Source organism: Rhinolophus sinicus, linkage group LG16 (assembly GCF_036562045.2).
Source record: "Rhinolophus sinicus isolate RSC01 linkage group LG16, ASM3656204v1, whole genome shotgun sequence".
Classification (NCBI taxonomy): Eukaryota; Metazoa; Chordata; class Mammalia; order Chiroptera; family Rhinolophidae; genus Rhinolophus; species Rhinolophus sinicus.
This window is the reverse complement of record NC_133765.1, coordinates 4,139,213-4,154,198: the sequence shown is the minus strand read 5'-3', so window position 1 is coordinate 4,154,198 and position 14,986 is coordinate 4,139,213.

Here is a 14,986-nt window from a genome sequence, read left to right as displayed (position 1 = left end):
ACAAGCCTCACTATTCTTTCCTCTAAATTGCTGGTAATATAGTTAAAATAATTATTAATGATAATGCAATACTGGTAACTGTACTATATATGTCATCCATAAAACGTATGATAAATACTGCTGAATTTTTAGATAATTAAAAGTAATAACATACATAAAACAGCTAGAACAATAGCTATCACATAATAAGTATAAAAATAAATGTTTTTTGCCTTTCCAAACCCAAGTGACAATTTTGGTTGGGCAAATTCAATCTGATAATAACTACTATGAGAAAAATCCCCCAAACCAGGACATTCTCATTTAATCTATTAAAGATCTGAAAGGACATTAACAGGTTCTACTGAGATAACATTATAATAATTCCTTGCAAAGTTTAGCACTTCATGATTCTAAATGATGCAAATGTCTCATTCAGTGCGATCCTCACCTTCCTCTGAAGTAAGGGAGACTGTGTCCCCATTTTACAATGAAGGGAGCTGAGGGTCAGAGAAGGAAGCTGACTTGTCCTAAGATTCTGGAGTCGACGTTACCAACAGGGTACTAGTCTTGTTGGTCTCCCTCAAATGTCCTGAGAACAAAGGCTATCCATGTAGATTCCACAGGGAGCTTGTTGTCATTCTGTTCATGCCCAGAGTCATCAGTTACCCTAAAATGTGCTCTTCTGGGGTTGTATTTTAGCTGTTGCCTGTCACGGTCCTGGTTTGATGCAAAGGTAGGAGGATCACGGTCTGAAGCGAGGCCCACACAGCAATGTTCTCTCAGGGAAGATGAGCCTTCCACATTTGGGGAGAGCAGGCACTTGCTGTGGCACACAAATAGCAAGGGAGGGGCCCCGGGGACCCAGTCACAGACTTGCTACCCAGCTCTAATCAGGCCAGCCTAAGTTTACCCCATATTTTCCCCACAGCTCTACTTCCTGTTTCTCTGCTGTGGCCAAGCCCAGAGAGGACCTTCTCTTTGGAATCTTCTTTTTGGAAAAGAAGAAGAAGAGGAGGAGGAGGAGAAGGAAGAGGCAGAGGAGAAGGAGGGGATAGAATCTCAAAGCAGCTATTAAATAGATGGATGATAGATAGATTGATGATAGATAGATGTTTATGTAAAACACTAAAGAAAACCATGCTTAAAGAACCAAAATATGGCCACTTCCAGTTAAGATGGCAGAGTGAGTAAATACTGTGCTTGCCTCCTACCACCACCACCACACAAAATTACAACTAAGGTATAGAACAACCTCCTTGAGAACCACCTGAAGACTAGCTGAAAAGAACTACTATAATTAAAGATATAAAGAAGTCATGTTGATATGTGAAGATGCAAAATGGGCCAGTCCCACACCATATCTGGAAGAATATCTTAGCTGCTGAAGTCCCACTGAGAATCAAGGGGTTCTCACAATGGGCTTCCCAGCTGGGAGTCCCAACAGCTGGCTGTGAAAATCAGCAGGGACTCAGTCCAGGTGAGACAGAAGGCTGTTGTAGACCCAGGCATCCTCTTAAATGGCCCACACACAGACTCATTCACTCGCAAACATTTGCTCTAAGTTCCAAAGAAGGGACAATGACTCGAAAAGCATCAGGGACATATAGGGAGGAACTAAGTTGTCTGACTTAGGCTGAGAACTGGAGGGGCAGCTCTCTTTGGGACTAAAGTGCTGGCAGGCATCATTGTTTTTTTTTGTTGAACCCTCCCCCAACCCAGCCAGCAGGCACAGGCAGCAGCTATATCTGAGTTTCCATTAACCTGGTTAACACCTCCCTCACCCCACCTTGGAGATTCTCTGACATCCACCCCACCCAATTTACTCAGCTAGCCTGAACCACTTTCGGAAGCTGATCCACACAAGTGGCCAGCCTTGACCTGTGCTCCAGACATTCCTAAAATCTCTCAAAAGTCCAAAGCTCCCAAACAAACAGCAGCAAACCTCAGCATGACCTGTACAGTTGCTAAGCAGTTCCAAATCAGCACTAGTGGAAGCTGGCCTCAGTTAAAATCAAAACCATTCCTAGGAGCATCTAAACCCAGCATAGGCAGCTACCAACAGCAGATCACTTTGTATGGCCTACCATTTTCCCTGAGCTGAATACAGATAGTGGCTGAGGTTGGCCTACACTGGAGTGCCTCCCAAGAGACCCCCAAACCAACATACGTGGTTGTTGGCTTCAGACCACACCAGAGAAACATCCAATTAGCACCACAAATGTCATACTCAAAGAGTGGACTCAGCAGGAACCAGAGACCTGCTAAAGCACTTTCTACATCATATAAACCTCTAACCACAATTCTTTATACCTGTAAACAATATAATATTGAATGTCAAATGTAATTGGAAAACTGAAAAATAGAAATAAAAAAGGAGTTAAAAGATGATGCAATGGCAATGTCTTATCAAATACTGAATATCAATAAAAACATGGAAATTATTTTGAAAGAACCAATGAAAATTTTGGAGTTAAAAATGTAATAGCTGAAATGAAATTTTACTCGTGGGGTTCAACCATAGATTTGAATTGGAAGAATAGATTTGATGTCCTTGAAGACAGACATTCAATAGAGATTACAGATTCTAAAGAACAACAACAACAAAAAGAACAGAGACTCAGAAAAGAGAAACTCCATTAGTGCACTAACATACTTGTAATTTGAGTACCTGAAGGAAGATAGAGGGTGTCAGGAAAAATATTAGAGATAACAAAGGCCAGAAGGCAGTAGGGTGACATATTCAAAGTGGTAAAAATAAAAGCTGTCAACCAAGAATTTATATCCAGCAAAACAATCTTTCAAAAAATCAAGGTGAACTTTATGGATGATGTAGATGCTTGACCAGTGAACTGTACACCTGAAGCTGAAGCTGAATACTACTGTATGTCAACTATAATTTAATATATATATTAAATTACATATTATATATATATTAAATTACATAAAAATATATATAGTCATGGGATATGGAGTATAGCATAGGGAAGAGAGTCAATGGAATGGTAGTAGATATGTATGATGTCAGAGGGGCAATAGATTGGGGAAGGAGTGTTATCATTTTGTGAGGGGTGAAATCTCCAACTATTATATTGTTTTGTACACCTGAAACTAATAAAAAACAATCTAGGTGAAATAGACATTCCTAGATCAACAAACTCTGAGAGAATTCATTGTTAGCAGACACACTGTAGAAGAAATACTAGAGAAAATTCTTCAGACTTCTACAGCAATTGGCCCTGGGCAGTAATTAGCATACACACACACACACACACACACACACACACACACACACACACACACACAATAAGAGAGCACCAGGAAAGGTAATTATATAATTGCAAAAGACATTATATGTGCATATTTTTATATTTTCATTTCTTAACTAATTTAAAAGGCAACAGTACAAAATGATATGTATGTAAGTATATTCTTGGGCCTATAACACATAGAAATATAATATATTTTGCAATAACAACATAAAGAAGGCAGGAGCAAAGCTGTGTTGGATACCAGGTGATAACTAGAAACCAGTGAAAGTAATGAAGAGAACCAGAAATATCAATATAAAAACCTATATATATTATGTTGATTCCCACATGAGCCAGTGAGCTGAGTACTCCACAACTAGATTGAAGACAAAGAGCTGCTGCTGAGCTGCCACTGGAACAGCTAGATGGCTCCGTTGGTTACAGCATGAGCTCTCAACAACAAGGTTGCTGTTTCAATTACTGCATGGGACGTTGGGCTGTGCCCCATGCAACTAAAGACTGAAAACAGTGACTGGACTTGGAGCTGAGCTGCGCCCTCCACAACTCGATTGAAGGACAATGACTTGGAACTGATGGGCCCTGGAGAAACACACTGTTCCCCAATATTTCCCAATAAAATTTAAAAAAACAAGCAAACAAACAAACAAAAACACACCACACAATTGATTATTTCTCATATGTATATATATATGATTCAATAACACTTAAAGGAATTTAAATGTCACTCTAGTGAATGTCTACCTAATATATGAGGAATAAAGGAAAGAAAGTGAAATGAGACTAACAGGTAACAAAAGACAAAATTGCACATGAAAATCAGCCACGTCAATAATAACATTAAATGTGAATGGATTGGACAAGTAAATGAAAAAGTATTTTCAGATTAGATTTTTTTAATATAGATTCAACTATACAATATCTACAAGATATAATTTAGTTTCAAAGATACAAAAATTCAAGTGAAATGATGAATATATATATATATATATATATGTATATATATATATGTGTGTATGTATATATATATATATACACACATATACATATATATGATAACAATCGTAAAAGAGCTGGAGTGGCTGTACTAAGTGCCAAACTAGACTTTAAACAAAAAATTACACTATCAATAAAGGGGCATTTCATAATTATAGATGAGCAATCCAACAGGAAGATACAACAATAACAAACATATATTCACCTAAAAACAGAGATCCAAAATGCACAAAGCGAAAACTGAAAGAATTGAAGAGAGAAGTGGACCATTCAGCTATAATAATTGGAGACTTCAATAACTCACTTTCAATAGCAGGTAGAACAACTAGGCAAATGATTAACAAGAGTATAGAAGACTTGAACAACATTGTAAGTTAACAACACCTAAGAGAAATCAAGAAAACAATCCACCCAAAAGTGGCAGAAAACTTTTTTTCTCAATCACAAAGGGAACATTGTTCAGGATAGCCCACATGCTAGATCATACATTTTGTAATTTTTATAATTCTTGTGTTTTTTAATAGTCTTTATTTTTTTAGAGCAGTTTGAAGTTTAGAAAGAAAGTACAGAATTCCCACATGCCCCCTCTCCCAGCAAAGTTCATCTATTGCTAATATCTAGAATTAATGTGGTACATTAGTGACAATTGATGAACCAATATCAATACATTATTATTAACTAAAAAGTCCCAGTTACATTAGGGTTCACAGCTTTATGGATTTTGATAAAAACATAATGTTACCTATGCACCACTGCAGTATCATAAAAAGTAGACTCACCATCCTAAAAATGTCTTGTGCTCCACCTATCCCTTTCTCCCCCCAACCCCTGACAACCACTGACCTTTTTACTGTCTTTTTATAGTTGTGCCTTTTTTATATAGTTGGAATCAGAAAGTATGTAACCTTTTCAAACTAACTTTGTTCACTTAGCAAAATGCTTTTAAGTTGGTTAGGTTGGCTCAGAGTCCCAAGGCTTGGTCTTTCTGGTGACTATCACCATCTGAAATTTTCTAGGGGCCTATCTCATTAGCATAAATTCAAGTGAGCTCCAGGGGTCTCAGGAATAATAAAAAACAATCTATTACTTGGAAAATTCTAAGGATTTGATTCTGGCTTCCAAGAACAAAGGACAAAAGTCAAATTCCCTAATATATAATAATAAAATTTTATCCTGAATTAATGTTGAATTTTATTAAATACTTTTTCTGCATCTATTGAGATGATAATAAACCTTTTGTAATTTTTCTAATAATACATTTATTGGTTTGCAAATTGTAAGTTGTCCTTGTATTTCTGAAATAAACCTAAATTGTTAATGATATAGCATGTATTTTATCTTCTGATAAATCGAACTTGCTAATGTTTTATTTGGTATTTTTCTCTGTGCTCATGGTAATGATTGGCCCATTATTTACTTAATTATTTTGCTACCATGATTAGGTTGTCAAATGGAGGCATTTTGTTTATTTTATTTTTAAATAAGTAGTCCAAGGCCTAGAGACGTGAACATCTTGTTCAGCGTGGTCAAATGATCTCAAAACAGTGAAACACGTCTCAGGATCCCCAGTTTTGAGATTTTCTCATTTGAACACGTTGTTTTTCATTTTGCATTTCAGGTGTTTATGGATGAATATTATTTTCCTATTAAACAAGAATATTTTGAGGGCAGGAATCATATCCAATTCAGTTTTTGCATACAGTATGCATTTACTACTTGCTGGAGGAAACATGAATTCTGGGACAGATGACAGTTTGACAGTAGAAACAGAACAAGGGACCCTGCTAGAAGGAATATCATAGCAACAAATTAGTTGCTTAACACTTCAAATGCAATCAGTTCAAAGAGCAGTTGCTTGCATACTTTTTCATTGTTTTCTTGTTTTTTAATTAATGTTTATTGGGGTAAGTTTTCTTTTTGTTACATTACCCTCAGGTTCAGAGAATTGGGTTGACCATGTCCTTCAGTCTCTGGTACATAATTATGGTCAATCTGTGCCCAGTACCTTGTCTTTTGTTTTACGAGGTGTGATGAAAAACTACAGTCAATGTTTAAATTTTAAAAAATGTATTACAGTAAAGAACACATTGCCATTATAATGCCCCTCAAAATACTCTCCCTCACTTTGAACATACTTATCCCCTCATTGCCACTTTCTGAAGCAATTCTGGAAGTCCTCTTTCATGAGTATCTTTCGTTGCACTGTCGTGGCTGCCTCAATGTCCTGAATAGATTCAAAACATTTTCTTTCCATGGTCATTTTGACTTTGGGGAAGAGCCAGAAGTCTCACAGTGCCAGATCTGGTGAATAAGGTGAATGAGGACACACTGTAATGGTTTTGACAGAAATTGCCTCACCAGAAGCGATGTGTGACATGGAGCATTGTCATGATGGAGGATGAAGTAAAGACACTCACAAAAGAGGACTTCCAGAACTGCTTCAGAAAGTGGCAAGAATGATGGGATAAGTGTGTTTGAAGTGAGGGGGTTGTACTTTGAGAGGCATTAATGGCAATGCGCCTTTTAATGTAATAATTCTTTTATTTATTTAAACATTCACCATAATTTTCTATCACACCTCATGTGCTATTTTCCCTCCTCCTTTACAAGGCCCACTCCCATCCTCCTCCCTCTCCCCACAGGAACCCACTCCAATGTATTTGATACATGACTTTGGAGATAACAAACTTTGGACATGTATATATCCTAGGAAAGAGTACAGCTTCTTTGTGTGTGTGTGTGTGTGTGTGTGTGTGTTTACACGTTTGTAATTTACTTAAATGATGTTATACTGTGAACCATGTTTTGTCTTTTACTTTTTCTTTTACTCATTTTCATGTTGCTCTGTGTCCATCAGTTCCCTATATTCCCCCTGCTGTGTCCTTTTTCTTCATGCCCATTCATCCTTCCCTCCCGCATGCTAATGACCTCCCTCCCATTAGGGCTGCCAAAGCTTCCACCAAGCCAATACTGGCAGCTGCCATTGTCACAGTCACAGAGCTCCTGTGAGCACCACAGCTAGACTAGGCTGGTTTCACCACACGATGCCAACACCGCAGAAGCAAGGCAGGTGCCGATGGGCTGGACGTCTGTGGAAGATGGTCAGGAAGGAACTGGATCCAGCCATGCTAAGAGCATTTATTGGGCACCACCGGGTCCTGCAGATGCCAGGTTCTACCCAAATTTTGGAGTAAGGTAAGAGAAGCAGATGGAGGAAAAATCCCTGTACTGGGGGAAAGTAACCGCTGTTGTGAGAGATAAACTGAGCACAGAGGTAAGACCTGAGGACTACTAAGAGGTCCTGAATCCAGCTAAAGTGCATTCTGGACTCATAGGCTGCTAGGGAGCTTGGCTGGCTGATTGCACAGTCTGCTCAGAGCAGTGGAGTCAGGGTTGGACTCACTAAAGGCTTTGCTGAGGTGGCAACACATCATCCTCATCTCATGATGGACGGTACTTTACAAATCACCAGTGCCTATCTGAGGCTATATTCTATTTTAAGAAAAGCTGGTACTTTATGTGTAAATTCCAGATATAGTGAAAATATAGTTGTTTATTCAAGTCGGTGAAGATGTGTGTGTGTGTGTGTGTGTGTGTGTGTGGTTTGTGTAGCTGTGGGAATGCACATGCAAATCCATTTGTGAAACTGAGATCCACAATTCTCTCTCCTTCTGGGTGGTGTTCCGGGGCCTAATGTTGTGGCACGCTATGTGGAAACACCAAAACTCGTTGGTAGGACACCGTCCACTGTGGAGTCAAGCCATGTGGCAGGACCTCTGGGACCTACAGCAGAGAAAGGAAGTGACCCTAATGCATATCACAGGTCACTCCCCCTTAGTGTCCCCAGGTAATGATGAAGCAGATGCCCTAGCACGGGTCCGATGGTTAGAACGGGCTCCTGCCACTGATGTGGCCCATTGGCTGCATAGGAAATTGCAGCATGTTGTAAGCCGAACCACGTGGCAGGTGAGCAGACGCTGGAGTCTGCCTTTGAAATGGCAGGAGGTAGCAGATGCCTGCTATGATTGTGCCGTCTGTGCCCAGGACAGACCCCAACGGCGGGATCTCCCATGGGAGACACAACAGATATACAAGGGAGGGTGCCCCTCACTCACTGGCAAGTGGATTACATTGGACTCCTACCTAAGGCCCGCAATGCGATATACGCACTTACAGCAGTGGACACTGCCATGGGGTTGATGTTTGCTTGGCCCTGTCTGGCTGCGGATCAGCGGCATACAGTGGTCACTCTTACATGGCTATGCATCCTCTATGGGTGCCTCCAAGTCATTGAAAGTGACAGGGGTACCCATTTTACGGGGCAAGAAGTGCAGCGCTGGGCTGCCAGGATGGACGTACAATAGTTGTTTCATACCCCGTATAACCCACAAGCAGCTGGCATGATTGAACGCTACAGTGGCCTTTTGAAACAAGGTCTCCGGGTGACAAAACACCCTCCTACGATGCGTGACTGGGCCTTGTGTCTATGGGATGTCTTGAGAGTCCTGAATGAGAGACCACAGAAAGGAGGGCCTGCATCAGTGGAAGCTCTGCTACATCGAACGGCAACTCCCATTCAATTACAAGTTACCACCAGTGAGACTCTGTTAAAGCCAGGCTATGGCAGAAATGGAAACATTTTGCTGCCAGCACCTACATACTTGAAAGCAGGAGAACAGCAGCAATGGACTTGGCCCTGGCAGGTCAAAAGCCCCCACGGTCGGTGTTTGGGCCTGTGGGGGGACAGAGCCAGGAGTGCAGTTTCCAGGCTCTCGGCCTCACGTGGACAGGTGCTGGCTCAGGTAGTAAATGGCCATCAACTGTGATTGGATGGCCATCAGCTGTGGCTAGTTAGCTGTCAGCTATAACCAGTGAGCCACTGACCACTAATATAACTTCTGTGGCTACGCTAGCAGAAAATGGGGCTAGCAAGAAGATGGTGGCTGAGCTAGCAAGCGCGGATTGCAGTTAGCACGGGGGATTGTAGCTAGCAAGTGAGGTGGGTTGGCAGAGAGATGTGAACGGCCAGCTATGGATAATGTGGCTCCTGCTTGTTGTGTCTCCAACCCAGCCGCCAGCGAAAATATAGTGACTCCCCTATCTATGGCTCCATGGGTGTTCCTTTTTGGCCTCACCATGTCCTGCATTCTTATGTGGGGAGCGGGACCAGAGACCCCACATGACACCCTGAATGACAGCCTGATAACCCAATGGGGGGCTGGTTTGACCCATGATTTGCAAGTGATGCCAGGGGTGGTGGCTGAGTAGCCACCACAAGTGACTCTGGTATATGGAGGTCCCAATGCCCGGACGATTTTGTGGGGAACCTATGAGCTCTCGCTATGGCCTACTATGGGGTCCCCTGTTCTGATACATGTTGAAACTATGCAAGGGACCCCAATCACTGCCGTAAAGGTCTGGTACCACAAACCAGGAAAGGTGCCAGTGGCAGCGACCCTCCTTTCCCAGAGCAAAAAGCTAGCATGTATCCTCCCAGATCGAAGAGATTTGCCATTGTTGGTTCCTATGACTACTATTTCTTTCCACCCGTAGGTGCCTATATGCTAACATGGCACAGGGCCCCTCACGAGAGATGCTTGTCATGTAGATTGTGAGGCGAGACACTGGGAGGTGGAGTGTGGGGACAGAACCCCAGAGAGCAGTTTCCAGGCTCTCGGCCTTACGTGGAAAGGTGCTGACTTGGGTAGTAGATGCCCATCAGCTGTGACTGGTTGGCCATCAGCTGTTACCGGTTAGCCATTAGCCACTGATATAACTGCCATGGCTACGTTGGTTGGTTGGTTGGTTGGTTGGCAGAGAAGCAGACGGCGGATTGCGGCTAACAAGTGGAGTTAGCAAGCACAGATGGTGGATTGCGGATCATGTGGATCCTACTTCCTGTGTGTCTTCCAGCCGCTAGCGAGACTGGGGTGCAGGAAGACCCCTTGTTGGGATACTGGTGGATGTTTGCTTTTGTGTTTCCTCTTGCCGCCATTGAGAATATAGTAGTATGACTCCCCTATCTATGGCTCCATTGGTATTCTTTTTTAGCCTCACCATGTCCTGCGTTCTGGTGCGGGGACCAGGAGCTGAGACCCTGCATGACAAGTCACTGAAATCCTGCTTTGAATGAGCAGTGTTTATACTTAGAGGTCATGAGCTCTGCCTCTGAAGTCAGACACTGCTGGAATCTTGTGTTCACCAGCCCCAGCTGTGTGGCCTTGAGCAGGACAGTTAATGTCTCTATACCTTGGTTTCCTCATCTGTAAAGTGGGGACAATAAAACCTTTTTTACAGTGTGGTCATGAGGGATAAGCTAATAAATATGTACATATGATAATGACTCAATAATGGTTGTTTTAATGATTAAAACACTAGTCAATCAGGCTCCCTCCAAAAGACCAGGGCAAGTGGACCACTTCCTCCTCCCCAGGGTAAATATTAGGGAATGACTCTCCCAAAGGTGTGGATGGGGTTTTAATGGAGAACCAGTCCTTTCTGGGAGTCAGTGAGCCCCTCTCACCACAGAATAGGCTAAGATTTGCATAATGCGGCTACAGAGCAAATTAGAATAAGGCCTAACCAGCAATAAGAGGCTATTGTGGGCCTGCAGGTCTCTACTTCACACATATCCAGCAATAAGGGCTGGTTTTCCAGGCCCGTCTTCCCAGCCATCCGCGCTCACACCCTTCCGGTGCTGGCAGAAGAAGGGGAGGTTGGCCTCTCTGATCTGCTCATGCTCTTCTTCTTCAGGAGCAGATGGAGACCGAGTCCTGCTTCCAAGAGCCTCAGCAGCCTCCCCTTCAGAGTTAATCATGTGTGAACTATGTTTTACTCAGGGAAAGTTATTAACCCCCTACTATGAAACTCCTCCTCCCCCCATCAAACAACTGGTCCTCCTTTTATTATTCAAATGTAGTGAACGTTGGAAGGCAGGCAATCTTCTGGGAAGACTTTGTCTTGCTCCTTCCAAAGCCAAATATGAGCAATTGGATCTGCTGCCTTCTTGGAATCTCCAAGCCCCGGTTTGTCTCATCCCCATTGTGCGGTGCACTTGAAGAGGTTGTGAAGGGCTTGCATCCCTCCTCCCCAAGGCCTGTCCAAGGCTGTGGTCAGTGGACAAGTCTTCTGTGTGTTGAGCCTTGTTTAGGGGACTTAGTCCTCTCTGAAGGACAGACTAGGAATTGGATGTATTGTAGCCTCTCACCTGAGACAGGGCCTTTGGTCACTAATTCCAGCTCTAGCGTCTCTACAGAGACTTCAGCCAACTTCTCAAGGGCACCACCTGACAGCATGTAGTCTCATACCCATTCTGGGGAGGTGGGGGGGACAGCTAAAGACGTGATAGGGCAAATTTTGGCCACCAGAGGATGGTCACATAAATTCTTCCATGTTTTATTTCCTGATACAATGTCCTGAGACAGTTTGTATGACTTCCACAGATGTGCCCTCTGACAGAACAATCAGCTGTGCACAGCAGCCTCCTCAGCACACATTCTCATTTTAGCCCACCTGCCCTGCTAGCCCCATGTCCCTTGTTTTTGAGATCTCATTCCCTCATCAAGGACATGAGGCCTACAGTTCAGGCTCTGCTTTCCACAAAACGTGGGCTAAGACCATGATTTCACTTCAAGTGAGCTAGTCTCATGTGAGACATGTGGAACTCAAGTCATAGTTTCCCAGACCTCTAAAATGTCCTCAACTTGACCAAAAATGCCCCTGTTATTGACTCTCATGGGTCACGTTTCTTCAATGATTTGCAGAACTACCCTGTGGGCAGGAGATAAAGGATGTTGGGGATTCCATAGACTGGAATCTCCCTCTCTTCATTTCTCCATCTTTCCATTTTGACATCTTTTTTGGGGGGTGGGTGCTCTTGCTAGTCACAGGCTGCCTTGCATTGTCCTTTTTTTTTTTTTTTTCCCTGTTAGGACAGTGTTAATGATGGCTCCTTCATTCACCTGAAACTGCAACCAGAATCCTGGAATTGTCATTGATACCTCATTCCTCCCCACTTACCCCACAGATAACCCATCACCAAACCTGTCAATTCAATAAACTAGATCATCTTGAATCTGTCCACTTCTCCCCACCTCCAGTGTCACACCCTAGTCCAAGTCATTATTACTTGTCCTGGATGCAGCAGTGTCTAACTTCACCTATATCCACTCCTCCAGACACATTAACTTTTTAGTTACCATCTCAGCCCACCCGTGCTACCTGCTCCTGCACATTTAATACTTCCCCAAAACATTCCATCACTCATAAGATTAATTCTAAATTTCTTAGCATGGCCTATATGGCCCAGTGAAATCTGACCCCTGCCAGCCTCTTTAGAATCATCTCATGCCATATTTTCCTTTCCTGCATGCCAGCCTCAGTGGCATTCTTACTCTTTCTGGTGCCTCACACATGCTCTTCTTCTATCTCTCCCTATCCTCCTCCCCTCAAGTTGGCTGGGTTCTACTCATTTAGATCTCAGGAAAATGTTACTCAAATAAACCTTCCTGATCACAGCACCAAACACCTCCTGTGAAGCATGCCCTCTCTTTTATGCTTTCAGAGTATTCTAGAATGCCTCTGTTATCATTTTAATCACGGTTTTAATTAAGTAACTATTTTTGTAGTCATTGGCTTGTTTCAGGTCTTTTTTTCTCAGTATCTTAGGTTCCAAGAAAGCAGGAGGGATGTGTTTTGTTTACCACCACACCCAAGTAAGTGCTTAATACATCATAGACCTTCAATTAAAAAACAATTGTTTTAATGAGTAAGTGACTGAGTATAAGTGAGTCTGTGAATGAATGAGTAAGACTATAATTGCTTAGAGTAGTGCTTTTCTATTAGGAGCAATCAGAGAAACACTTAAAAAATCAAAAGGACATTTGCCAAACAAAAGAAAACAAGCAATTTCTAAAAGAAAACAACAATCACTGACTTGGATTCTTTGTGAAAAAATCCATTTGAATTAGTAAGCAGTAAAACTGAGGAAAGTTTTAAAAACACATAAATGTATTTTTATAAATCCCAAGAATGTACACAAACTCTGGTATGATAATTTTCCTTTAGCACCTAAAACATTTTACCTCTCTTGAATAAATAATGTGTTTCCTTTCATCAAATACCAAGAGCATGAAACTCTGTTTTTCCCTTTTTTGGATGGAAGTCCAGAAACCCATGCTAACTTTATTGTGCAATTACAATAATTTTGTTGGCTTTCCTGCTTATTATACTTATCTTTTTTCATTTAATATTCTACTTCAGTTAAAAAGAAAACTCACTGTATCTATATATTAGACTTTAAGCATGCAAATAAAATATTGTTTAGTAGAGGTCTCTGGAGGACATATATTAATGCCTAGTTAAGATGGGCGAGGTGGGGGTTCATAAGGTAAAACCATATGCCTAAGGTGCTTAATATGTTCCTTCTTTTAAGCACTTTTAGTGTTCTTACTAAATCTCCTTTATTCTCTAAATTTATTTAGCAAATCTTTTTAAAATGCATAACAGAAAAATAAAGATAGTATTTGAAAGAGCACAAATTCTAAATTAAGAGAAACCACATTAATGAGGTTGTGTTTCCTTGTTTGCTTTATCTGCGTTACATTCTATGCCTAATGGAGCCATGGATTTGTGGAAGGGGGGGGTGTGCGCACTGGGCACAGATTCCCAGTCCTCAGAAGAGCCCAGGCAGTGGTGGTCTCTGTCTGGGCCATGAAGCAAGAGGCCTAGCCTCACACTTGTGGGTGCCCACAGGTGGGGCTGCAGTCCTAGCCTCCCAAATGCTCAGGCCAGCAGCTCCTGGCCTGGGGAGCTCTCACGTGGACTCCAGGTCTCTTCCTACCTGGAGACTGCCAGAAGATATTATAAATAAGCATGGAGAGCTTTTTGTTGCTTCCATGGGCTAGGCTTTACTCCATTTGTTATTTCTGAGAGGAAACTAATAATGTGTCTAAGAGCTTCCTTAGATTTGGGGATCGTTTTGCAATTGAGTAAATCACAGAGTTTAGGCAAGAGACACTCACCTTTCACCCATTTCTAGAAACAAGGATCTGAGACCTTGTAGAGAAGAGAAAGGCTGTTAACACCCTCATCTGAGGGAGGGATGTGTTTGGCCTAGATCAGGTGACAAGACTTTAAGGAGCATGTCCTGTCCTTGTGGGGGCGCAACAGCAGGGTCAGACGGGTCTGAACTCACTCAGCCCCTTTCTGGTCTTGTAACTTGTGACAACAAGCACCTCAGAGACCTTAGTACGTCAGAGACTCCCCTGAAACACTACCTCACAGGTAGTTGTAGGAACTAAATGAATAGCATATGTTAATCACCAGTCTTAGTGCCTGACACAGGATGGGAGCTCAGTCAACGGCAATGATCATGATTGCTTGTTCTTAGTTTCCCTCACACATCTTCCAAACTACCTGGGAAGATAAAAAATTTAATTAACAAGAAGAAGTTTTTAATGTTTAAGATAACTGATGTCTCAAGGTGGCATTTGTTTAATTGCCAGTGATATGTACAGGGAGTTGTCTTTTATTTCTGGTCACTGGCATGGTTACTAATATAATAACTGTATCATATACAATGGGAGACCCAGTTCAGCATAAGCAGGGCCAGGTCAATTGTGTGCAGTAGAGTTGCAGCTGGGATTTGTGAAGCCCAGCCCTGTTCCTCTTTAGGGTTCTACCTACAATTAGAGGTATTATTTGAGACTGAATTACGTGGGCTTTGAGAAAAGTCAGCAGTG